The sequence below is a fragment of the Entelurus aequoreus genome, linkage group LG14 (genome assembly GCF_033978785.1).
Source record: "Entelurus aequoreus isolate RoL-2023_Sb linkage group LG14, RoL_Eaeq_v1.1, whole genome shotgun sequence".
Lineage (NCBI taxonomy): Eukaryota > Metazoa > Chordata > Actinopteri > Syngnathiformes > Syngnathidae > Entelurus > Entelurus aequoreus.
Window position 1 is genome coordinate 41897750 of NC_084744.1, and position 27884 is coordinate 41925633.

Consider the following 27884-nt stretch of genomic DNA (forward strand, 5'->3'; position numbering starts at 1 on the left):
TATTCATCAAGCACCACCATAATGACCAACATTAAAATACAGTGGCATAGAAGACCTAAGTATTCATTGAAAACAAGGCAGAAGTTTGTTTCAATAAGTATATTTATGTCACACCTGGGTGAAGTCTGGTCTGGGTTTCGTCTGGTTTCATGTTTTGTCATTTCCTGTTTTATTTTGAAATGCTGACTCTCCCTCTCATTTCAGGTCACTTGCCCTTCCTCCTGTTTCCCTGGTCTGACGTCTTTCCTGATTGCCTGATTGCGCCCACCTGTGTCACCCTCCCTCATGTGTATAAATGTCTCATCCTCCTTCTGTCCTGTGCCAGAGTGTTTCGTATTGTCTTGTGCGTACCTCCAGCGTACCTTGCCGCAGTCTTGTCTTCAGCCACGTGACCAGAACAGCTCATGAGCGGTCACGTGACCACAACAGCTCGTGTTCGGTCACGTGACTTTCTAAAAGTGATACGCGCACCGACACAGGGTATCGCTCTATGAGCTCGACGCATGCGCCGATGCATCGGTGTTGCCGGACCCATCACTACTTCTTAGCATTGCCTCCGTTGGAGCGCCTTTTGTTGTATTTGTTAGTTTTTGTTCTTTAGCCCCTTTTCCCTCCATAGCCGGAGCGTTTTGAGTTGTTAATATTTTTGTTAGTTTAGTAGTCAGGTTAGATCTGTTTTGATAGCCTGTTTTGTTTCTCCCGTTTTGGACCCCTCCCCTTCTGAGAATAAACAACTGTTTTCAGTAATCCTGCATCTGTGTCCAGAGTCCTAGTCGGGTCTTGACAATTTAATACTTTTGGGCACTGTAACTTTACACACAGTTTGAACAGTAACACTGTGTTTGAATATTTAATCAAGTGATTTTTTTTTGGCGTACCACTAGTTGGAACCCGAGTACCACTAGTGGTACACGTACCACAGTTTGAGAAATCCTGGTATATTGTAACTAACACAAATTTAGGGATCACTTTATATTCTATATGCATACATGTTATGTCGTATGGTGTTTCACTAACTGCATAACATTTTTAAATCGTATTTTTTACATCATTCTTCTATGAGAAGCTGAACATTTTCAAATGTAAAGTGTATCGCAAAATAAAGCTATTTTGTCTAAAAATATAGCAAATATAGTTGGGATTCAGAAAAAATAATTTGCACAGTTCTAAATTAGCAAAATGAGAAACAAAACTACCAGTACAAATTTTAAGTCTCAACTTTAATTTTTATTTTTTTTCAATTATTGCAATACAACATTGAAAAGGTACCAATGATTGTCACACACACACTAGGTGTGGTGAAATGTGTCCTCTGAATTTGACCCATCCCCTTGTTCCACCCCCTGGGAGGTGAGGGGAGCAGTGAGCAGCGGCGGTGGCCGCGCCCGGGTGATTTAACCCACAATTCCAACCCTTGATGCTGAGCGCCAAGCAGGGAGGCAATGGGTCCCATTTTTTTAGTCTTTGGTATGACTCGGCCGGTGTTTGAACTCACAACCTACCGATTACAGGGCGGACACTCTAACCACTAACACAACTTTGGGTTAGTTCATGCAAGATCTTGTGCATGGATGGTATTTGTTATTATAGAGTACTAGTCAGTCAGGGCAGAGTACTGCAGTAAGATCAAATAGTTAGACCATGTTCAGCTTAAGTGTTTTTCTTCAAAACAAAAGCTTCTTGTCCGTGTCCACTATACTGTCACCCTGGTGTGTGGTGTCAATTTAGCCGCCGTGCAGCCCTGAGGGAGTAGTGGCTCAGGGCCGCACGTGTGCAGGAAACACACACCGAGCTGATGGAGAAGATGTAGGCTACCAACACCAGGCGGACTTGTAATCACGATGAATGACTCGGCAGCAGCTGCTCTGTGATGGAAAGGTAATGAGCACAGGGAGTCGCTCTTTGCTGCACGCTGACTTTTAAGGGAAACATTTTCCTGGTGGCGCCGCAGGTATCTTTTAACACTTTTACTGCACACATGATGCCACACCTATAAGTGCACAAATTAATTCCGGATAACAGCTATGATATTCTTCTAACTAGATGCATACATTTAGCGACATATGTTTGAGTTTTTTTTTGAGTTTGAGTTGTTTTGGAACATGCATGCATACAACATGATACATCACACATGCATGCATACAACATGATACATCACACATGCATGCATACAACATGATACATCACGCATGCATGCATACAACATGATACATCACACATGCATGCATACATCATGATACATCACACATGCATGCATACAACATGATACATCACACATGCATGCATACAGCATGATACATCACACATGCATGCATACAGCATGATACATCACACATGCATGCATACAGCATGATACATCACACATGCATGCATACAGCATGATGCATCACACATGCATGCATACAACATGATGCATCACACATGCATGCATACAACATGATACATCACGCATGCATGCATACAACATGATACATCACACATGCATGCATACATCATGATACATCACACATGCATGCATACAACATGATACATCACACATGCATGCATACAGCATGATACATCACACATGCATGCATACAACATGATACATCACACATGCATGCATACAACATGATGCATCACACATGCATGCACACAACATGATGCATCACACATGCATGCATACAACATGATACATCACACATGCATGCATACAACATGACACATCACACATGCATGCATACAACATGACGCATCACACATGCATGCATACAACATGACGCATCACACATGCTTGCATACAACATGATGCATCACACATGCATGCATACAACATGATACATCACACATGCTTGCATACAACATGATGCATCACACATGCATGCATACAACATGATGCATCACACATGCATGCATACAACATGATACATCACACATGCCTGCATACAAAATGATACATCACACATGCCTGCATACAACATGATGCATCACACACACATGCATACAACATGATACATCACACACGCATGCATACAACATGATACATCACACATGCATGCATACAACATGATACATCACACATGCATGCATACAACATGATACATCACACATGCATGCATACAGCATGATACATCACACATGCATGCATACAGCATGATACATCACACATGCATGCATACAACATGATACATCACACATGCATGCATACAGCATGATACATCACACATGCATGCATACAGCATGATACATCACACATGCATGCATACAGCATGATGCGTCACACATGCATGCATACAACATGATGGCGTAGGATGACCGGCACCATCTTGAGTAACACTCTGGGGTTGTTACCATGGACTGGGCCTACGTAGTAGGTACGACCCTCCTGGATCTCACTGGATAGGTCCCGGGGGTACTCTCCGGTCTCCGGCTTGTCGCTTCTGTTATTGAGGTCGTGGAGGACTGTGAGGTGTATCCTGCCGCATTCCTTAATGCGACAAGGCCTCTTCAGGGTGCATTGCTTGGCCATGTGCTCACGGGCGCACCTCCAACATCGCTTGTTGTCCTTGATCCACTGTTTCCTCTCTTCGGTGTTATTCTTCACAAACTCTGGACAGTGTTCAAGCCAGTGGGGGCCCGTGCAACACGGGCAAGGTGGTTGTAGCTTCTTGTCACCCTGCTTAGGGCCGCCCCACTCACTGTGGGGGGTGTCCCTCTGTTCTTTAGTGTCAGCCCCTGGGATCGTCGTCATCACCCGGACTGACCCTTCCTTCCTCTTGGTTGCTCGATTGGTCCATTCGTGTCCGCCGTACTTCAGCTCAGCTTTTGTTGGGAGACGGATGTGCTTTACCTCACTTCTCAGAAAGTCAGATAGCTCCTCTAAGCTGGCTGCTGGCTGGTCGGGGTGGAGCTGGTCGGGGTGGAGCTGGTCGTGGCGCCGCCGGAACCTTTTCTCTCGATGTCTGGGCAGCTTCCTTATGAAGCGCTCCACGGTGGAGCCTGTGTTTAGTTCCCTGGCTCCAGTCGGTCCCTGCAGCTTCAGCATCGTGACCAGAGAGCGGATGCGGAGGGCGTAGTCATCCAGGACTACGTCAGTTCTGATCTCGGGTAACTCCCCGAGGGCTTCAACCTCGTCGAGGATGTGGTCCCATGGACAACCCCAGCGGTGATCTAGTTCTTTCATGCTGTCGGTGTAGGGGGTGAGGGACTTGGCGTGGGAGAAGCAAAGTCTCTTAGCTATTGGTAGCTTACAATGGAGTTGGAGTGTGAGCCACTTTTGCTGCTCACTGTGGTACGCCTGTGGTTCTCCTAGCAGGTACTCCAGGCTCAGCCGCATCTCCCTGTAGTTCTACCTGCTGTCTTGGGTAAAGAAGGGAACTATGGAGCCAGGCGGGTGAAGAGGAAGTGGGTCATATGGTCCTGCATTACGGCGGGCTGATGTTGATGGTGAGGAGGGGGGAGGGGCGTGTGGATACTGCACCCTACGATCCAGAAGGGAGTCCAAGCGTTCGTCAGGCTCCATTTCCTCCTCGTGTGCGCTCTGGGTTTCTGGGTCCAGCATTTGAGACCTCTCAATACTCCTCTTCCTTTCCTCTGGCGAGCCAGGCCTTGAGGTCACTCTCGATATCCGGACTGGGGGGGAGGGCTCTGGTTGGCGGGAGAGACCGAGCTTAGCGAGCTCCAGGCTCTGGACGGCCGCCTTCTCTAGTGCCTCCGCAGTTGCACTGGTTTGCCGCTCCAGGCGCTCCTTGTCAGCGCGGGCCTCTATCTGCAGGCGCTCCTCTCTAGCACGGGCTTCTTCGTGCAGACGCTCCTCTCTCGCGAGGGCGTCCTGGCACTGGTTCTACTGATTGTCAATCAACTGCTGGAGTAACTTCTCAGAGAGTAGACTCTCCATGCTTGATCGTCCTGAGTGGCTGCTACGGTGACTACCTGTACGGCTGATATGGACGCTGCTGCGCCGGCCAGAAGATAGGCGAGACTTTACCTTGGGGGGCTTGCCTTGAGGATCGGAGTTCTTGAAAAACTCACCCGGATGGAAGGTTCGCGGGTCGGTCCTGTCTAGTGGGGTGGCGGCATCAGGGGGAATTATTTCCTCACCGTTCTGTAAGTCGCCACCTCCTTGTGGATCCTCTTTGCCTTGGCTGACGATTTCTGTCGGCGGGGGAATGACTGCTGTCAGCGGCGGGCCCGCCTTTTCCTGTCTCTCTTCATCCCTTGGTAGTGAGGAGAAGGGGTGAATACTGGGTTGCATAGTTGAACCTAATTCTGGTGTTGCAATATTGTCCTCCGCCACTTGGGGTGCTTTACTCTCTAAACTACTGGGGCTGTCAGTCTCATCTAGGGTAGTGAAGTGATAGTCCTGTAGTCTAGTGGGTAACCTATGCTCTCTAACAGGGCGTGTTGGTGGTTCTGGTTTTGGGGAGGGGCTTAGGGCTCTCTCACTCTTCTTGGACATCCTAACTGATTAGACTCTCCGGCTCGAAGGACCAAAATGTTCGGGAGCCTGTAAAGGACTGTATATTTTCTTTAGGCGGATGCTCTAGTTTTCACTATTTACCAAATAAAGATAGTCTAGGAGAGAGTGAGAGGACACCACTTAAATAGTTAACAATTTACTATACAATATAACATACAATAATCTGACAATAATGAACACATTGATTACACTCATACACTCATCCCCACTCACACGCTACCTCCCCAATGAAACCTCCCGCACTAAACCAATTACACAACACACACACACAGTCCAACCTGGGCCCCTTGGCTGGGCCAGAAGATAGTCTGTTGTGGTCCTGCTGTATCGTTGGTGCACGTAGGGTGGGGGTGGTGAGTTGCAAATGCTGGATACCAAGGGGGCGTTGGAGAGGGGGGACACCTCCCGTTGTAGAGTAGAGAAGGGGGGTGGGGGGGCTCGGCCGTGCTTCTTCTTAGCTCCCTCACGAGTCTAGTCTGGAGCGAGAGGAGAACCAGCCTCGTCCTGGGTCACCTCTCTGTCGACTAGCCCGTGAGCGCGAGCCACTAACACTCGTACCTCCCGCTGTCCACTTCCCTCGCAGCAAGGTAGCCGCGATAGCACACAACTAAACTCTACAACGTTCTCCAAACAATAAATAGTCCCAGGGGAGAGTGTCTCTTAACTAAACTTAGTCCGAACGTGACGGAACCTGGCGTTCGTGAAGTCACGTTGCAGCCAACAAACACAGGTGCGAACTGCGGTGAGCTAACTAGCAGTTAGCATGGGCTTCACCTCCCACTGGCAACGTGAAGCGCCCAAAACGTCTTTAAACTTAAACTAGTGCACTGGCACTTAACTGTCACTTATAACAAACTTAAATACAACGCTTAGAGTACTAGTTACTTATCTGATCTGCAACTGTTGTGATCTCTATCTCCGGGTAGTATTACCGACGCTCCGCTGCCTGTCAAATGCCGGAGCTCTTTTAAACACTTTTCTTACCTGCCGGCGGAAACGGAAGTGCCCGTAACTAAGGCAACCGTAACCGTGGCAACCGTTAAACAATCTCACGAAAATACATTACACCTTCCCAAACAACACATATGAAATGGAAATAAATAATAATAATAATTAGTCCCTTAACAGAAATTATTTATCTATAGAACTAAAATGGACAATTTACAGAAATATGCAAACCTTCAGAACAGGATGATTATGAGAAACCTTTTCTAGTATGCTAGTGTGGAGGGGGGCGTAGCCTACGGGCCTGCCGCGGAATGGGGTGTGCCAGGACCGGCCTCGAAGACAGTGACAGGTGAGTAGATGGCCCAGGTGGGCCTTGTTATCTAATCACCTGTCGCCTTTATTAGCAGCAGCCGGAGCGAGACATGTTGTTGGCGTTGGAGTGGGAGTCAGAGAGAGAGAGAGACACGGACTCTGAAAAGAAAGACATTTTTCTGGAAAGCAAAAGCAGAGCGATCTGTATGCAAATAAAACAGTGTTGTACCCAGAAATCCGGGCTCTCGTGGCAGTGTGTGGTGGTCCGAGGAACCCACTAGAGGGCAACCTCTACAGCTAGTTAGCTTGTTTTTCTACTTTTTGTACTTATTTTCTGCCTCTGTAGTTCTTTGTGCTATACATTTTCCATATAATGTATTATTCTTATTACAAGCATTTTTTAATCCTTTTGTCATCCATGGTTGATTATTCTTTATCTTCTTTCTATTAAGTTGTTTCCATTGACAATGTTTGTCATAAAGTATTAGGAACTTGTTTAAGAAATGTTCATATGCTCCATCAACCTCTTTTTCATTGCACACATTGTCCCAATTGTGCTTTTCTAGTTCATTTTTTTGAAAGCAATCATCCTCTTCCATGAGTTCGCATTGTCCTGCATATTAAAAAAATAAATAAAACAAATGTCAAATTTGCACCTAAATTGACAAAGCCCCTTGTAACCTAGTCAAAATGCCATCACATCCACTCAAAAGCTGAGAGGCCTGGCAGGGAAGGGTATTTCAAGCAAACTACCAGCAGAGGGCAGAATAGAGTTTAATGAGATTGCTTTTTAAACACAAAATGTACTAAAATAATCACAGTACAGTAACACAGAACTTTATAACTACAGTTTTTATTTTCTTATATTTCAGCATCTGCAATATTTAGAAAAAACAACAACAATTGTTTGACACATAGGATGTTTAAAAGTGATGCTAATTTTCTATGCCGGAGAATACAAATGTACAATGTATCAGTGTGGTGTAGGTCCCAGTCAAAAGCAGCCGCTTCCAGGTCAGAGCTCACCATATGATAAAACATGAATTTTACAATGAATTAATTGCAGGCCAGCACATATCAAAGTGGCCGTTAACTACCCGGGGTCAATGTCATACTGTCTAATTAACCCAGCAGTGGCTGTGTGGTCCTACATGGCGGTGGAAGGTGGCGAGCGCAGCCCCTCCCCACCCTTACCCCCATTTAGACACCTTCCACTTCCTCCCATTGAGAAGCGAGCACGCGCCCGCTGTCTGACTTCTCGCATAGAACACTCTGAGACGTTCCATTTGCATGCCCGCCCCATCAAGCTGGATGCACTCAGACTGGTAATAAAAGGCATTGACCCCCTTAACCTTTATGAATTACAATTTGTGCCTGCAGCACGTCCTGTCAGAGGCCTCAGAAAAGCAGGCGCCGAGCTCAGCCGTGGGTGTGTGCGTGTTGTTTTGCAGTTGTTAAGGAGAGGGGGAAAAGGTTTTTACAGCTCCTCGTCGGAGCGCCTGACAAGCGGGGAGGCGGTGGTCTGACAGCGAAAGCGGGGTCGGGAGGGACTGCGGCGCTGCTGATGGCTCCATGCTAATCTCTATTCCTGGATGCTGCATGGAAATGGACCGAGAATACATTGTCTGCGAGGCTCCAGTTCATCTGTGTTCTCTCTCCTCTCCCCATCAAACACCATTGAGAGGAACCACACGCAGTTCAAGGCAGATATGTGTTGGAAACACCTGGCTGCCTTTATACTGCAGGTTATCTATGGCTACATGTGTTTTAGAGCAGTGGTCCCCAACCACCGGGGACCACAAAAAATGTTTTTTTATTTTTTATTTTTTATTTCTTGTGCGGCACCAATCGGCACAAGAAATTTAAAAAAATGAATGAATAAATTGTTTTAATTTTTTATTAAATCAACATAAAAAAAAAACAATATATACATTATATATCAATATAGATCAATACAGTCTGCAGGGATACAGTCCGTAAGCACACATGATTGTATTTTATTTTTTTATTTTTTTAAAAACAAAACAAAAATACCCCCCTACATGTTAGTCGTTGACTTTGGTGATCCAAAGACGCAGCACATATCGTTATTTACTTTGGACGAGGTTGCCAAGTGGTCATTAGTGATTCTGGCACATACATTTTGCAGAACTTATTCATATTGAATCAACAGGTCAAGCTCTTATTGCAAATCTGCGCAAATTAACGACCAGGGGCCACATGCGGCCCATTAAGCTTTTCAATCTGGCCCCCCGGACATTCACAAATATTTTTTTTAGATCTATAAGATGTAAAGTGTAGCTGCCATTATGATGTGCAGTGATGCTTTCTAATGACCGTAAGTCTTGAACTACACTAAGTATTTCAATGGTTGGAATCTGTGTTTATGCAAGATATACTAGTTACTATGGTAATCTAACTAGTTATTATGGTCATCTAATTAGTTACTATGGTAATCTAACTAGTTATTATGGTCATCTAATTAGTTACTATGGTCATCTAATTAGTTACTATGGTAATGTAAGTCACAGCAGCTCAGACGAGGCACCAAGCAGTGTGGGTGGGGAGTGTTTCCACAGAGTGTTTCCAGAGCCTGAAATGTGGGTGTCAGGGACAGACGTGGAATGACATTTTTACAACAAAGTTCTAAAGCAGGGGTCCCCAAACTACGGCCCGCGGGCCGGATACAGCCCCCCAGCGTCCAAAATCCGGCCCGCGCGAAGTCCCAAGTTAAAAAATAAATTTAAAAAAAAATAAAAAAATAAAAAATATTATATTATATATTATTATTATTATTTTTTTAATCTGTCCATTTTCTACCATCTCCTAGCCACTCAGGCAAATCATATTGTCTAAAAATGCATTTTACCATCGATAACGTGACATGCCGCAAGTGCGCTCTTTAAGTCAATTAGTGCGCGAGGAATATACGTATATCCATCCATCCATCCATCCATCTTCTTCCGCTTATGTATATATATCTATCTATCTATATATATCTATATATATATATATATATATATATATATATATATATATATATATATATATATATATATATATATATATATATATATATATATATATATATATATATAGATATGTATACACACATATATATACACACATATACAAATATATATACTCACATATATATACATAAACATATACATGTATACACACACATATGTATACACATACACATATATATATATACGTATACATATATACACACACATGTGTATATATGCATACATATGTTGGGTGAGTGGCTGTGCCAGCAACCTGAGGGTTCCTGGTTCAATCCCCACCTCCTACCAACCTGGTCAAGTTCGTTGTGTCCTTGAGCAAGACACTTCACACTTGCTCCTGATGGGTCTGAATGTGTGTGTGAATGGGTGAATGTGGAAATAGTGTCAAAGCACTTTGAGTCACTTGAAGGTAGAAAAGCGACCCATATACATACAGTATATATATACATATACATATATACACACACGCACACACACACACACACACACGTACACAAACATATATATATATATATATATATATATATATATAGCCCGGCCCCCAGCCAAATTGTTTTATCCCAATGCGGCCCGGGAGTCAAAAAGTTTGGGGACCCCTGTTCTAAAGCTTAGTGATATATCACATATATCAGATTGTAGGAGGGGTTATTTTTTTCGCTGTGTTTGTTGCATTTTTGTTGCGTTTCGCTTGATTGTAAAATATGTGGATGGAGAGGGGGTGTGACGTTCATATGTTGTCAATATTCAGTGTTTTATCTTTCATAGTTATTTTTGTAAATCCCACATTCATTATTTTCATGTACATTCTGGGTGTCTCATTCAGTAAAAAAAATGTAAAATTCCATTCATTTTTTTAAGGCGTTTTTAGCATTCAATCAGACATTATTGTGAGGTTTTGTATTAGTGTTCCTAAAAATAGGACCCAAGCACACATACTGTACAGCAGATTTTGAAAGCTTACATGTGTATATATATATATATATATATATATATATATATATATATATATATATATATATATATATATATATATATATATATATATATATATATATATATATATATATATATATATATATGTATATATATATATATATATGTTTAAGTATATATGTAATGTAGTAACAGGCACATGCATAATAAGATATATATACATATATTGATAATTTTAAGCATACGCGGCACTTTAATTTCAATAACACATCACAACGTATGCTTTTTTTTCTCCCCCAACAACATTACTGATTACTACTCACTGCAGACTTCATGAGAGCCAACAAACATAATAAAACATCACTTACTGCACAAGGTCTGCTGTCATCAGGATGCCAACTGATAAAATAGTGTTATATTCCCGTGGTCATGTCTTACATAATAACTGTGAAGGATAGGCAAAATTCCAAATCAAGCGCAGTTCCCCTTTAATGTCTTTTTCGTGTGACAAATGTTTTGTTCCTTTGGCCAAGTTATTGTCATTTTGCCAGTGTGGTTTCTGTTAAAACAGTAATTTATCCTGTGCTGAAAAAAGTCTCCATTGGAGTACATATTATGTTTTTTGTTTATCATTATTATTGTTTCACTGCCTTTTATTTAATGTGCTTCTTGTGTTTTTTCCTTATTTTGTACATGGTAGGCAATTTAATCATCAATCAATCAATCAATGTTTACTTATATAGCCCTAAATCACGAGTGTCTCAAAGGGCTGCACAAGCCACAACGACATCCTCGGCTCAGATCCCACAATTCAAAAGAAATGTTAAAAAGCCAGACAAAGGGCAGGTTTCTAGCTAGTGTTTATTTGAATAAAAAAATCCAAGTGAGCATTTTTTCTCTTGTTTGGTGAAACGTTGTACATTAATTTATATATTTATATAATGTAGCTTTAATGTAGCAAGCTACTTTTGCTGTGTAGCTTGGAGAGTGCCTTGCTACTATTCTCTGGGGATAGCTTTCCCTGTAGCGTAGCTACATTTAATCGAGAGTAACTTGTAGCTTAGCTTACTACATTTTCCAAGTAGTTTGCCAATCGCTGTATAAAGGCAAGGCAAGTTTATTTATGGAGCACACAACCATACACAAGCAAATTCAAAGTGCTTTACAGAAAATTCAAAGAAGGCAAAAACAAACATTTTTCAAATTGAAATCAGAAAAGGCAATCACAAAAACAATCAGAATTAATTAAGATTAAAATCAATCAGTGCAGAAAAAATACCTTCAGTTGTCTATTGCACAATTAAATAACAGTGTTTTCAGCCTGGATTTGAACATTGCCAACGTTGACTCCCGTCTCACAACTTCAGGAAGACTATTCCAGATTTTAGAACAGTGGTTCTTAACCTGGGTTCGATCGAACCCTAGGGGTTCGGTGAGTCGCGCTCAGGGGTTCGGCGGACGTCAAAACACACCTGACTCATCGTGTAAATAAAAGCTTCTCCTTAACGGCGTATTACGGATACGGCAACAGCAGAATACACTGATTTGCAGGTGTGTAATTTGTTGTGAGTTTATGCACTGTGTTGGTTTTGTTGTTTGAACAAGGTGATGTTTATGCACGGTTCATTTTGTGCACCAGTAAAAAAACATGGTAACACTTTAGTATGGGGAACATATTCACCATTAATTAGTTGCTTATTAACATGCAAATTAGTAACATATTGGCTCTTAACTAGTCATTATTAAGTACTTACTAATGCCTTATTCGGCGTGGCCTTATTATAACCCTAACCCTCTAACCCTAACCCTAACCAAATAACTCTAAATTAAGTCTTTGTTACTTAGAATATGCTCCCCTAGTGTCCAAAAAACTCTAAATGAAGTCTTTGTTACTTAGAATATGTTCCCCATACTAAAGTGTTACCAAAAACATATAACTTTGTCTTGAATTTGAAAAAAAACAACATTTTATTTTTCACTAAAGACTTGTTCGGTGAATGCGCATATGAAACTGGTGAGGTTCGGTATCTTCAACTAGGTTAAGAACCACTGTTTTAGAAGCATAAAACTAAAACGCAGTTTCGTCATGTTTGGTCCACTCCATGAGGTTCTCAAAGCCGGAGACGGTTCATATGGTTCTAACAGGTCAGAGACGTACTTCGGCACGAGACCATGCAAAGGCTTGTACACAAGCAAAGCTGTTTTAAAGTCTATTCTCTGAGCAACAGGAAGCCAGTGCAGTGACCTAAGCACTGGACTAATACGGTCGTATTTCCTGGTTCTAGTCAGGACTTGTGCAGCAGCTTTTGGATGTACTGCAGCAGCTTTACATCTTGTTTAGAGAGCCTGCTGAGAAGGCCATTACAGGAGTCTAACTCGCTGGAGGCAGAGGTATGGATTAGTCTTTCTAAGTCTGATTTAGACAATGTTCTACTGATTTTGGAAATGTTATTCAGGCAGTAAAAAGTTGCTGATGTTATTGACCTAATGTGACTGTTAAAGTTCAATAAGTACTTTGTGAACTTTGGACCAAATCTGGAGGAAAGGATTCCAGATCCCGAGTTACACCATATGTCAGGTTAAAACACTGACGACATCTATTAAACAGACAAGAAGCAAGGAATCATGCAGAGACAGAGTTCAATTTGGCTCAATGAGGAGAGACGTTTGGGGCTACACACTCAGTTCCAATCTCCCACCACGCTCTAAGGTCCAGACCCACGTGCTCCAATATTTATTTGGGAGGTCCCTGGTTACATCACTGAGGCTGCTTCTGAAGGAAGGGGGGTAATTTCAGCAGCCTCAGTCGGACACAATATATGATTATTCAGAAATGTAAATGTGCTGTCACTCGTGGTATCGCCCTGTCTCTGCTTTGTCTGCGTCACGGTATTCGATGTTCTGGACACAAACACTGATACGAGACGACTCACAATCTTGGATTGCAAGTCGTCCCTTTGCACAGATAGAAAAGTACAACTTCAGCACAATTGATAATAACTATAGCAACGGCCTTTAAGTATACGAGTTGTGTGATAACTTACACATAATTATTCACTATAGACAGAAATCCCAACTCGATGTTCCTCAAAGGTGTCACAATAGAGGATTTAAATGGAAATCCAAGACCCCAAATCATTGCAACGGAATTGACATGGAAACAATAAAAAAGGTTGTTGAGGAGATTTCAGAACCTTTGACATATATCAGCAACCTATCATTTCAAACAGGCAAATAGGCTAAAAAAATAGTTTGTCTGCATTATAATAACAATATCACCAATGTTTGGTTAATATTCAGGTCACAAGATGTAAATGGAGACTTGTTGGTGGTGTTTGGATGTTTTTTTAAAGGCCTTTAGGCATTGCTACTTGCTAGCCACCTTGTACTTGTCGTATTTTACAAATTAGAATGCATAAAACAAAGAAACATACAGTATGTGTTCTTGTCTGACATTGGGATTGTGAATGATAGGCAAAATTCCCCAAAAAGTGCACTTCCCCTTTAAGTGAGCAAAGTAATGAGCGCCTGTCTGTCCTCATCAAGGTAACCTAAATGCACGGGCTTACCTGGCCTGAAGCCCAGGGGCCCCAACCAATCAGGGCCCCCCGATTTTGACGACGGAATGCAATGATTGGTGTTCATGGCTGTTGATCATACAGAGCTCAGCTTTGTCTAGTGATTGTTAAAGTTAAAGTAGCAATGATTGTCACACACATACACTAGGTGTGGCAACATTATTCTCTGCATTTGACCCATAACCCTTGATCACCCCCTGGGAGGTGAGGGGAGCAGTGAGCAGCAGCGGTGGCCACGCCCGGGAATCATTTTTGGTGATTTAACCCCCAATTCCAACCCTTGATGCTGTGTGCCAAGCAGGGAGGTAATGGCTCCCATTTTTATAGTCTTTGGTATGACTCGGCCGGGGTTTGAACTCACAACCTACCCATCTCAGGGTGGACACTCTAACCACTAGGCCACTGAGTAGATTGTGTACACTCTCTCTCTCTCGGCTGCGTTGATTTTACTTACTGCTCGAGCCCACTTCGTAAAAGGCCAGCGTACTACTGTCGAGCTAAAAGCATAGGCAGCCAACACTGTACTTGAAGTTGACTGGCTTCTATTACACTCGCTTGTTGTGAAGGAGATATGTTCATGAACAAATACATTTTTTAAATGGCTGATATTTTTGCATTTTTGCCGTTCTGTTGCTTAAAATCTTGATTTATTTCGGTGCTCTTGTTGCCTCTAAACCTTTCAAAATAGGCCTACATCTGCATGGATTCAGGTTAATAAACAATAGCCTAATGGGGCTGAGACCATTGCCTGAAAGCCAGAAGTGCCCGGATGTGCCTTTAGGTCAGTGTTTTTCAACCTTTTCTGAGCCAAGGCTAATTTTTTTCATTGAAAAAATCCCAAGGTCTACCGCAAGCAAAAAAACATAAAAAAAATGTAACTCAGCAGCCGATATTGACGATAAAAAGTTGTTCTCGCAATTGTTGAATATGAATTCAAACCATAACCAAGCATGCATCACTATAGCTCTTGTCTCAAACTAGGTGTACTGTCACCACCTGTTACATCACACCCTGACTCATTTTGAGTTTTTTGTTTTTTTCCTGTGTGTAGTGTTTTAGTTCTTGTCTTGCGCTCCTATTTTGGGGTTGATTGTCATGTACGGATGTACTTTGTAGACGCCGTCTGCTCCACATGCTGTAAGTCTTTGCTGTCGTCCAGCATTCTGTTTTTGTTTACTTTGCAGCCAGTTCAGTTTTAATTTCGTTTTGCATAGCCATCCCTAAGCTTCAATGCCTTTTCTTAGCGGCACTCGCCTTTTGTTTATTTTTCGTTTAAGCATTAGATACCTTTTTACCTGCACACTGCCTCCCGCATATTGTGATCATGACAAACCGTCTTCCCGACATTTACAAAGCAATTACCTACCTGCTGATATGCCGAGTTCTAGACAGTACAGACACTCAACAACGACAAATTATTTGCGGATTCTAATTACTGGTTTGCATAAAATATTTTTAACCCAATTAGGTGAAATTACATAATCTCCCACGACACACCAAACAATATCTCACGGTACACTAGTGCACAGTGGTTGAAAAACACTGCTCTAGGTCACGTGATTACAACCCCACCTATTATCTAAACGTTTTTAAAAAGGTATATTATGTGTTTAAGTGGGCTGCTTTTGTGGGGTCAAGCAGCAATTAAATGGACTTCAGCTCATTCCAATTGGAGACTTTGACTTAAGATACAAGTGTTTTAAGTTAAGAGCTCCGTCACTGAACCAATTAAGCTCGGAAGGTGAGGTACTGATGATATTTTGCAATATGCTATATACAAAGTATACAATATTAGAAGCTACAGTAAACAGGGCTGCTGGAATATAAATCTTAGCCGGTTCTTGAAATCAAATACGTTCTCATTAATACACTTCCAATAGCGGTATTTTAAAAGCGTCTTTGAAGCAGTTCCCTCCTCCTTCCTTCCTCTGTTCAACATCAGGAAATGCAGACGTTGACTGTGTGAACACAAGCGTGGCTGACAGGGGCAGCTGTGCAATGATTGGTTTACGGATCTGCGCTTTCTCTGGTGTCTTCAAGGTCACCGAGATTTACAGTCAAACGCCTTATGACACTTCAGTAAAAGCTGATGACAGAATAAGAAAACAACACAGCCCTTTGGAGGAATCTTCTTGACCTCATACTCCGCACCATTACTGGGACGTATTGTTGGCTCGTGTTCTACCCGTTTGCTTTTATGAAGCGTCTAACAAAGATATACATGCCACTTTCAGCAGACAGATGGTTGTTAGGACGACATATGGAGAATGCATTTGATTGACACATATATAACACACACTGGATAGTGGATTAGGAGAATGCTGTGTTGCAACCTTCAGTCAAAATACGGTTACAGACTCACATAAAGAGAATTCAATACCTTTAAAGGCCAATGGCAGTGTGCTGCCCCCCATTGTAATATTACTGCCAACGTTTTATTTCAATAAACTAGAGGTGATTAGGAATGTGACGTTTGTGAACGAGTTGAGTCTTTTGAGCGGCTTTTTGAAGTGAACCACCAAAACCAATTGGCATTTGTGAGCTGTTTGTTTGGGAGAGGTTTTAAATACAAATTGCCCACTGCCTTCACTGGAAACTGTGACCGCTTTGTATGCTGGACCCCAAGATGCCAAGGCGGAAAGCAGGTGTAAGAAACCTTTTTTTTTAATCAAAACAGGTACTAAGCCACGGCTCATTGGAATAGCAAAAGGCGATGGGATACAGAAAAGTGTCCCATGGCAAAAATAAAGAAACAAAGAAACAAACAGGCGAGGAGGCAGGGCTCTGTACTCACGCTGAGAGACGCCGGGCTGAGACGAATTACCAAAAAGGAGAATGGTAAGAGGACGGCTCAAAACAGAGTCTTGCTAGTAGGTTCAGCAGAGCAGTCCAGGAGAGTCTCGTGCGGGAACAGTCTGGAGGAAAGAATTGGCATCTCTCAGCAGTACACCTGCAGCTTATAGAGGGTGACAAGCAATCAGTCTCAGGTGCGTCCATTAGCTCCGCCTCCACTCCAAGCGATGGCTATCGAATGTAATAGTACCCCCCTTCTTTAACGGACGCCACCTGGTAGCCTACCCGGATTTGTGGCAAAGCGACAGTAAATATCAGACAAGAGGGTGGGATCAAGGATGAGGGAACGGGAAACCCAAGAGCGATCCTCGGGAGCATATCCCTTCCAGTCTACCAGATACTGGACAACACTATACCTCCTTCTCATGTCTAAAATGACCTTGATCGTGAAAGCGGGATGGCCGTCGGCTAGTTTTTTGGAGACTGTGTGCAGGTGTAAGTCGCATGATAACAGCTAAACCTTCTGTCCTGGCTTGTAGTCCAGGGCTGCTGTGCGGTGACGATAAGCCAGATGCTGGTTGCGTTCAGAAGTGCGTGACAGTGCAGCTTGCATGTTGCGCCAGGTGAGACAGGCGTGGCGTAGGTGAGCAGTCACTGAGGGCACAGCATAATGTGACTCTAATGAAAGAAAAGCTGGGGGTTGATATCCGAAAGCAGCCTGAAACGGTGACACCCCTGTGGCAGAGCAGACAAGGGTGTTATGTGCATACGCAATCCAAGAGATTAAAATATCAGGAAGCACGTTACTGATGCCAAACACAGTAGATTCTTGCCTCCAAATCTTGGTTCACCCGCTCTGTCTAGCCGTTTGACTGTGGATGGTACCCTGAAGACAGGCTGGGCAACGCACCCAGGACTTGCAGAAGGCCTACCAGACTGCTGACATAAATTATGGTCCTCTATCTGAGACCACATCCATGGGAATGCCATGCAGTTGAAATACACGACGAACCAGAAGATTAGCAGTAATTTAGGCGGTGCAACAAAATGAACTATCTTTGAGAATCTGTCCACCAGGGTGAGAATGATCGTTTTGCCCTTAGAGGGCGGCAGTTCCGTAACAAAGTCCAAAGCCACATGTGACCAGGGACGGGAGGAAGTGGGGAGTGGCCGCAGGAGTCCTGGTGGCAGGACTTGTTTTGTGCACAGACTGGGCAAGAGGACACAAACCCCCTCACATGTGCTCTGAAAGAAGGCTACCAGAATTGCAGCGACAGGAGGAAGATGGTGCTGTTCACTCCGGGGTGGCAGGAAATCTTAGAACTGTGCGCCCAGCACAGGACGTGAGGACGAGGCTTAGGGACCACAAACAAGTGACCCATTGTACAGCCCTCTGGGAAAGTGCAGTCCTTGAGGGCCTCTACAACCTGCTTCTCCACATCCCACTGAAGCACCCCTAGAATCCGGGATTCTGGAACGATTGTCTCTTGATGAGCCTCCTCAGCAAGCGGAGCGTATAGCCTTGAGAGAGCATCTGGTTTGCTGTTCTGGGAGCCCGGGCAGAACGTCAGATTGACGTTAAATCGGGTTAGAAACATAGTTCATCGTGCCTGTCGAGGATTGAGTCTTTAGGCGGAGCCCAGGTAAGACAGACTCTTGTGATCCGTGTGCACAATGAATGCGTGCACCGAGCCCTCCAGAAAGTGCCACCACTCCTGCAGCGCCAGCACGACTGCCAGCAATTCCCTGTTCCTAATGTCAAAATTGCGCTCTGCCGGGGTCAGACGACGTGGCAAGGAGCGGGTTAGCGTGAATGAGAACAGAAGCATCAGTAAACAAATATTTCAGTTTTTCAAAGGCAGAGTTTAACATCAGGGGTCCACATAAATGTAACCGTAGAGGAAGTGAGGAAGAGGAAGTTTGGTCCCCCGACTAAAGTTTCGAATAAAGCGTCTGTAAAAATTGGCTAACCCTAAAATTCTTTGAAGCTGCCTCCTGGTGGTAGGAGCGGGCCACGCGACCACAGCCGTCGATGCTGTGTGAAAAAAAAACACTTCTCGGCCTTAACAAAAAGCCTATTCTCTAGGAGCCTCTGGATAACTAACTGGACCTGCTGTATATGCTCCTCCAGTGTGGAAAAAAAAATCAATATGTCATCTAAATAGACAAACACAAACCGTCCAAGCATGTAACGGAGCACATCATTCATAAGTCCTTGAAAAACGTCAGGAGCGTTCATGAGACCAAAAGGCATAACAAGGTAATTAAAATGTCTGAGAGGAGTGTTGAAGGCTGTTTTCCACTCATCTTCCTCTCAAATCCATATAAGGTGGTAAGCATTGCGCAGATCAAGTTTAGTGAAGAAATTAGCTGAATACAGCAAATTCATTGCATAATCCAATAAAGGTAGAGGATATTTATTTTTGATGATGATGTTGTTAAGTGCCCGATAATTGATACACTGGCGGAGGAATTTGTCGCTCTTTTCAACAACAAAAAACAACCTTGCAGCAACCGGCGAGGAGGAGGGAAAAATTATGTCTGAGGCAAGCGAGGAGGAAATATATTGCTCCAGAGACTCCATCTGGAGTTTGGACACCTTGTAAAGGCATGAAGATGGTAGCACGGCGCCCAGAAGAAGATCAATACAGCAATCATAAGGACGGTGAGGTGATAGTGAAAGAGCCCTATCTTTGCTAAAAACCCCTCGGAGGTCATGATGCAAGGGAGGAATTAGCGAAATATCATGCTCTTCCGGTGTGTGTGTGTGAGAAGAAGTGGGTGGACATGCCAATTTAAAGGCCTACTGAAATGAAGTTTTCTTATTTAAACGGGGATAGCAGGTCCATTCTATGTGTCATACTTGATCATTTTGCGATATTGCCATATTTTTGCCGAAAGGATTTAGTTGAGAACATCGACGATAAAGTTCGCAACTTTTGGTCGTTGATAAGAAAGCCTTGCCTGTACCGGAAGTAGCGTGACGTCACAGGTTGTGGAGCGCCTCACATCTGCACATTGTTTACAATCATGGCCAGCAGCAACGAGAGCGATTCGGACCGAGAAAGCGACGATTACCCCATTAATTTGAGCGAGTATGAAAGATTTGTGGATGAGGAAAGTGAGAGTGAAGGATTAGAGGGCAGAGAAAGCGATTCAGATAGGGAAGATGCTGTGAGAGGCGAGTGGGACCTGATATTCAGCTCTGAATGACTAAAACAGTAAATAAACACAAGACATATATATACTCTATTAGCCACAACACAACCAGGCTTATATTTAATATGCCACAAATTAATCGCTCATAACAAACACCTTCCCTTCTCCCGTCCATGTAACTCACCAATACAAATCGAACACCCGCACAACACACTTAATCCCACAGCCCAAAGTACCGTTCACCTCCGTAAAGTTCATACAGCACATATATTTCCCCAAAGTTACGTACGTGACATGCACATAGCGGCATGCACGTACAGGCAAGCGATGAAATGTTTGGAAGCCAAAGCTGTACTCACGGTAGCGCGTCCGCTATCCAACTCAAAGTCCTCCTGGTTGTGTTGCTGCAGCCAGCCGCTAATACACCGATCCCACCTACAGCTTTCTTCTTTGCTGTCTTCATTGTTCATTAAACAAATTGCAAAAGATTCACCAACACAGATGTCCAGAATACTGTGGAATTTTGCGATGAAAACAGACGACTTAATAGCTGGCCACAATGGCGTCCCATTATGTCTGCACAATCCGTGACGTCATCATACCGAGACGTTTTCAGCAGAAAATTTTGCGGGAAATTTAAAATTGCACTTTACTAATCTTACCCGGCCGTATTGGCATGTGTTGCAATGTTAAGATTTCATCATTGATATATAAACTATCAGACTGCGTGGTCGGTAGTTGTGGGTTTCAGTAGGCCTTTAAGGCAATGTGACTGGCAAAACACATTAATGATTGAGGCTCTCGACCAATCGACATGGGGATTATGTTTACGTAGCCAGATGAGCCCAAGCACTACAGGTGCAGCGCGAGATGGAATGACAAAAAAACGTATTGTCTCATAATGAGTTCCTGACAAGCGAAGGAAAACATTCTTAGTTTGTCATTTAACGCAAACCAGATGATGCCCTGTCGATTGAGCGAACAACTTTAGGAGATGGTAACTTACCCACAGGGATGGCAAGACGATTAGCAAAAGCAGAGTCAATAAAACAGTCGTCAGAACCAGAGTCTATTACAGCAGAGATATCAGTATCTCAATCGGACCAAGAAAGCGTACCTAGCAGCTGTAAACGGCCCGTCTATGTGTCCATATGGCACTGTGGCCCGGGTAGAAGCGTCCATCGGGGAACTAGGACGAGGGGGTGAAGCGACTGGGGTGTGGTGGCTGTCATGGCGTATGGGACAGTGGGAGATGGAGTAATCTGTCTGCCCACAGTACCTACACAGGCGCAGCCGGCGGTGGAGGTTCCTCTCGGCTTGAGTGAGTCGATCACTGCCCCCACACTGCTGTATCCTGTCCTCCTCTCGTTCCTTGAGACGCTTGTCGATGAGTATCAATCAATCAATCAATCAATGTTTATTTATATAGCCCTAAATCACAAGTGTCTCAAAGGGCTGTGAGTACCACCATGGCAATCAGGTCGTCGATATTGTCAGGAGCAGGGTTGGCGAGACCCATGAAGAAAGCGTCCAGCAGTGCTGAGTTGTCCCAGTCCTTATCGACCGCAAGTATGCCGCCGCCCCTGTCTTAGCTTGAGCTGGGTAGGTGTTCCTAACGTCCAAGAGTATTGCGCTGGAACACTTACTCCATGGATCTTCAAACGCTTCATAAGAAGAGCAGATGGCCGGCCGTCGATTCCACTCGGCCGTGGCCCATGCTGCGGCTCTACCAGACAGGTGAAAGATGACGAAGGCTATGCAGGAGCGCTCTGTGAAAAAAGCAACTGCTTAGAGCTCAAAATGCAGTTCACACTGGGTCAAAAATGGGCGCCCGTCCCCGGAGTCTGCAGGGAATCTCTCTGGTATGGAGATGAGAGGATTGGGGTTCGAGGCGACAGCTTCCGGCAATGGCTGGCTAGCTGGATCCACAGGCGGAGTAGCGCTGGGAACAGCAGGGACAGTGGCAGAGGAGCTGCTCTGCCAGGCTGACAGGAGATTGTTAAGTTGGGCCTCGAGTGCCCCCATGCGGACATCTTGACGATCTGCCAAGTCCTTTATCCCTGCTCCCAGTGCAGCAAACTGGTCCTTTTGTCGACCCAGGTCCTGGGCCTGAGCACGGAGGCCCTTCTTTAATGGAATCCACCTCTGTGAGCTCCATTCTTTGAGGTCAGTTCTTTATGTGAAGGCTTTGTATGCTGGACCCCAAGATGCGAAGGCGGGAAGCAGGTGTAACTAAAAACGTCCTTCAATCAAAACAGGTACTAAGCCACGGCTTGTAAGAAAAACAAAAGGAGATGGGACACAGAAAAGTGTCCCATGGAAAATAAAGAAACAAACAGGCAGCCAGGCAAGGAGGCAGGGCTCTGGACTCACGCTGAGAGATGCCACGCTGAGACGAATTACCAAGAGGGAGGGTGGAGGACGGCACAAAAAAGGGTCTTGCTTGAAAGTTTAGCAGAGCAGTCCAAGATAGTCTTGTGCGGGAACAGTCTGGAGGAAAGAATCGGCGTCTCTCAGCAGTACACCTGCAGCTGATAAAGGGTGGCCTCTAGTTCCGCCTCCAGTCCAAGCGATGGCTACCAAGGAGAGACAATGGACAAATGAGAACACAGGCGCGGGAAGACAGGAAAGCAGTGAGGCAAGAACAAAGAATGTAACAGAAACCCCCATAAAATGAACAACAGTCAAAGGAAACTTTTCTGATTCATTGTTTTGTTATGGATTTGTTAAGTAGCCTCGTTTAGGTGTCCACACACCAGGTAGGGGAGTACCATTTTCCATTTATATTTATAGAGTGTGCTCATTTATTTTTTTTTGGTTATTATGTATTCAGTCGTCCCTCGCCACATTGTGCTTCAAATATTGCCGCTTCACCACATCATACATTTTTTCTTTAAGCACATTGTCCTGAATCAGGGATCTCAGACACGCGGCCCGCGAGACGTTATTTTTTATATGTTTTATATGAATGGTGCTTGACAGCGTCATACTTGCCAATCCTCCCGATTTTTGCATGAGGCCTCTGCAGGCACACATTAGTGACTGCAAGACATACTTGATCAACACTGAGGGTGGCCATATAAACAAGTTTAACACCAAACAGGAATGACAAACACATTTCGGGAGAACATCCGCACCGTAACACAACAGAACAAATACCCAGAATCCCATGCAGCCCTAACTCTTCCAGGCTACAATATACACCCCGCTACCACCAAACCCCGCCCCCCACCCCTTCCCTGATGTGGGATCTGAGCCGAGGATGTCGTTGTGGCTTGTGCAGCCCTTTGAGACACTTGTGATGAAGGGCTATATAAATACAATTTGATTGATTGATTGATTGAAATAAACTAAAACATTGCAATGTTACAGTCATATTGGCCAATAGAGGAGACCAAACCAATAAAAACACGCTGTTCAGCATCGTGGCCACTGATTGGCTCAGCTTCAGGCAGCGTTACTATATAATTTTAAAAGAGTGTAAAGTGACTACAGGGTGTTATTTCATGTCTAGAGGGCTCTCATAATGTTGAAAAACACATTTTAAAAGTCGTAAAAAGTTTTCTTATACTCTAGCTATTAAAAAAAAAGTATTTATAATAATGATTTCTACTTAAAATAAATTTATCATGGACACGAACAGCGCTAAACAATCAACGATTGATAGATTTTTTTTTTTTTTTTAGTATTTATGTTTACAAATAGTATTGCAGCTGTATTATTTGTAGGCTTTTTCTTGTAATGTTAAAATTGTAACGACGGGGTCGCATTTTACTGCGTGGATCGTTCTCCCAAAATGCAGACGGAACTCCGGAGACAAGGTGCAGGTAAGGAAATGATGTATTGTCTCTAAATCATGCAGAAAATGCAGATACACAAAACAAGTATGTTGATAGCACGAGAAGCAAAGCTAAGGGAAAAGGCTAGCGCGAAAGCTTAGCATACAAACAGACGTCGTAACTGTTGCGTAGTGCATACAAGAAAGCCAGACTGAGCGTGGCGAAAAACGGGAATAAGTAGCTCTCTGATTAGTGCCCGGCAGCAGGTGAGCGTACCAGACACAAATCAGAGGCAGGTGAAACTAGTCAGCACCCATGGCAACCACGACACACAAACTCAAGGGTGCTGAAAACAGAACTGAGGGAGTCAAAACTAACGGCAACGGATCATGACAAACATTTTCTTAACAGTAAAGTTGATTTGCATGGAGGCTACTTGATGCCTGTGTAGTTGTTTATTGTAGCACCGGGTTAATTGAGTGAAAGAAAATTCAAAATAATGAACTCACTGTCAAAGCGTGGGGATGGAATGTTTACCCGGATAATTATTAGTTTAGAAAAAGAGTATAAAAAAGTGAAAATGTAAAATATTCAGATCCAGATATAATTTTATGACTGCTACCAGTGATTATTTTCTTGATAAAAACTTCATAAAAAAATTATTAAATGGAAACATAACAACAAGCCAGTCTTTGAACAACTCTTCAAGATCCATCCCCCTTCAAAGAGACATAAATCCCAGCTCTTGTGGTGATTCTGTAATAGTTTTATCTTCAGTGGGAAATGCACTGCACACACTTTTTATGCAAATGTGCATGACTGCAATGTCAATCGTAAAGATGATGGACATATACCGTATGACTGCAAGGTATATGCAACGTCTGTTTACTTATCGCACTCATGTGGAAAGTTGCTATTTAATGGCAGGCATATGGCTGCAGTTTATTGTGCTCAATTACACTTTAGGCGAGGATTAACTTTTTTCAATCAAATCTAATTATGTTAGGTGTATTTACCCTGAGCTGTTTCCTGCAAACCTATTCTTCTCCACAGCACATCTCGCAGATTTTGGGTGTCAGCTACAAGGCTGTCCAAACAGAACTTAGAGGGAAAGCGCTTCCTGCTTTTAATGGCCTGACGGTGACCTACATCCCAGTTCAGAGAGCTAATAAAGGCGGTCTGGTGGAGGTCCTGGAGCTGCACAATGTCACTCACAGATGCCCAACTCAGCAAGAACTGGAATGCTCAATTAGTTGCTTTTATAGGTGCCATTAATATGCATTAACTCTCATTCCAATGGAATGTGCAGAGGAACAGCTTGCTGTCGGCGGTGACTTATCAGCCGGGTAACACTTTAACCCTATATCATAACAAAAGAGAAGCTCTGCCAGAGGAAGAAATACGATTGTTTTAGGGTCAGAAATATATATGTATATATTTATATATATATACTGTATATAAAGGTTTATTTGAAATAGGGACAGATACATAAACATAGATATCTGAAACAGTTATCCAATGTATGCATCATAGTGTTTGTAGCCAAAGCTAATTTACAACACTTGTCCCCAACAACAACAACAACAAACAAACAACACAGATCTAACATCATTAAAATAGGAAAATAAAAAGAATGAGGCAAAGAGGAGTCGATAATAATAATAGTAATAATACAGAAAAAGTGCAAACTAGATAAAAGCCAATAACAATAATAGTAATAATAACACAGACAAAGTGCAAACTAGATAAGAGCCAAATAGTAAAAATTAGTAAAAACTAAACATGGGAACACGATTGTTGTTCAACTAGCCAAAATTGTGTTTGTTTTTTGAAAGTGACAAGTGCAGGTATGCATTTCAAAGTGTCAGGTAGAGAGTTCCATAGTAGTGGTCCTTTTATTGAAAAGGCAGTCTGGGCAAAAGATGTCCTACAGATTGAAACGCAACAGTTGCCTTTTGACGTTGCTCGGGTGGTAGGTCTGTTACCACTTTGCAGTCTTGTAATTGCCTTGCAGAGCAATTGGGGAGCAGAGTTATTCAAGCATTTAAAGGCCTACTGAAATGAAATGTTCTTATTTAAACGGGGATAGCAGATCCATTCTATGTGTCATACTTGATCATTTCGCGATATTGCCATATTTTTGCTGAAAGGATTTAGTAGAGAACATCGACGATAAAGTTCGCAACTTTTGGTCGCTGATAAAAAAAGCCTTGCCTGTACCGGAAGTGGCGTGACGTCACAGGTTGAAGAGCTCCTCACATCTGCACATTGTTTTAAATCATGGACGCCAGCAGCGTGAGCGATTCGGACCGAGAAAGCGACGATTACCCCATTAATTTGAGCGAGGATGAAAGATTCGTGGATGAGGAAAGTGAAAGTGAAGGATTAGAGGGCAGTGGAAGCGATTCAGATAGGAAAGATGCTGTGAGAGGCGGGTGGGACCTGATATTCAGCTGAGAATGACTAAAACAGTAAATAAACACAAGACATATATATACTCTATTAGCCACAACACAACCAGGCTTATATTTAATATGCCACAAATTAATCGCGCATAACAAACACCTCCCTCCTCCCGTCCATATATCCCACCAATACAACTCAAACACCCGCACAACACACTCAATCCCACAGCCCAAAGTACCGTTCACTTCCGCAAAGTTCATACAGCACATATATTTCCCCAAAGTTACGTATGTGACATGCACATAGCGGCACGCACGGACGGGCAAGCGATCAAATGTTTGGAATGAAGCTGCATACTCACTGTAGCGCGTCTGCTATCCAACTCAAAGTCCTACTGGTTGTGTTGCTGTAGTCAGCCGCTAATACACCGATCCCACCTACAGCTTTCTTCTTTGCTGTCTTCATTGTCCATTAAACAAATTGCAAAAGATTCACCAACACAGATGTCCAGAATACTGTGGACTTTTGCGATGAAAACAGAGCTGTTTGTATTGGGACACGATGGTGTCCCAATACTTCCGCAAACTCCGTGACGTCACGCGCAAACGTCATCATACCGAGACATAACGGAAATTTAAAATTGCACTTTATAAATTAATCCGGCCGTATTGGCATGTGTTGCAAAGTTAAGATTTCATCATTGATGTATAAACTATCAGACTGCGTGGTCGGTAGTAGTGGGTTTCAGTAGGCCTTTTAAAAACCAGTTTGACTGTGTGTAACAAAATGAAATTGGTAAAACTTAAAATATTGTATTTGGTTAAAATTTGGCAATGATGCTATGGTATGCTCTTCTTGTCTAGGACTTTCAAGGCGCGGTTGTAAAGACACTCAATGGTCTTGATTGATGACTAGTGTGCCTGGGACCATGTAGTTAAGCCATAAGATATGTGTGAAAGAATCATTGAATTCATAAAAGTAAAAGCACAGCTGAGAGTTAAGGAGGTTCTTATAACCTTAAAACAGCCTAGGTTTGCCTACAGGGTTTTACACATTTTCTTAAAATTCAGCTGATAGTCTATGATTATGCCCAAATATTTTACTTCAGGTACTTGTTCAATGAGCTCCTCATTAATTCTTATATTGAGAAGGTTTGTTTGAGGTAGCTTTTTTATGGAGAAGCAGAACAAGTTAGTCTTTTTAGTGTTTAGGGTTAAACAGTATGATGCCAGCCAAGATGCTATTTTGTGTAATTTAGCATTTAACTTCTCAGCAACTAGAGTACAGGTCTTACCTGATGTATATACGACTGTGTCATCCGCATACATCTGTAAATCTATATCTATGCATACATCTGGTAGGGGATTGATGTATAGACTGAATAGTATCGGTCCCAAGACACTACCCTGAGGTATCCCTGTTTCTATTTTGCGGAAGGAACTGAATTGAGTGATTTTAAAATTTTGACTCATATAAGGACTGTTAA

At 43.2% G+C, this 27884-nt stretch overlaps 1 protein-coding gene and 2 long non-coding RNA genes across 3 annotated transcripts in view; 1 reads left to right on the forward strand and 2 right to left on the reverse strand.

The window, feature by feature from the left end:
• LOC133665393 (uncharacterized) overlaps positions 1 to 273 on the reverse strand; it is a 783-nt gene extending 510 nt beyond the window's left edge. The window contains exon 1 of the long non-coding RNA XR_009828737.1: positions 56 to 273. This is a non-coding gene — a long non-coding RNA (uncharacterized LOC133665393). The remainder of the gene's footprint in view (positions 1 to 55) is intronic.
• Positions 1 to 3753, reverse strand: part of atf2 (activating transcription factor 2) — a 47870-nt gene extending 44117 nt beyond the window's left edge. Inside the window, exon 1 of the mRNA XM_062069923.1 lies at positions 3331 to 3753. The gene's annotated coding sequence lies outside the window, so the exon portion shown is untranslated. The remainder of the gene's footprint in view (positions 1 to 3330) is intronic.
• Positions 1 to 27884, forward strand: part of LOC133665394 (uncharacterized) — a 707793-nt gene that overhangs the window by 582526 nt on the left and 97383 nt on the right. The window lies entirely within an intron of this gene.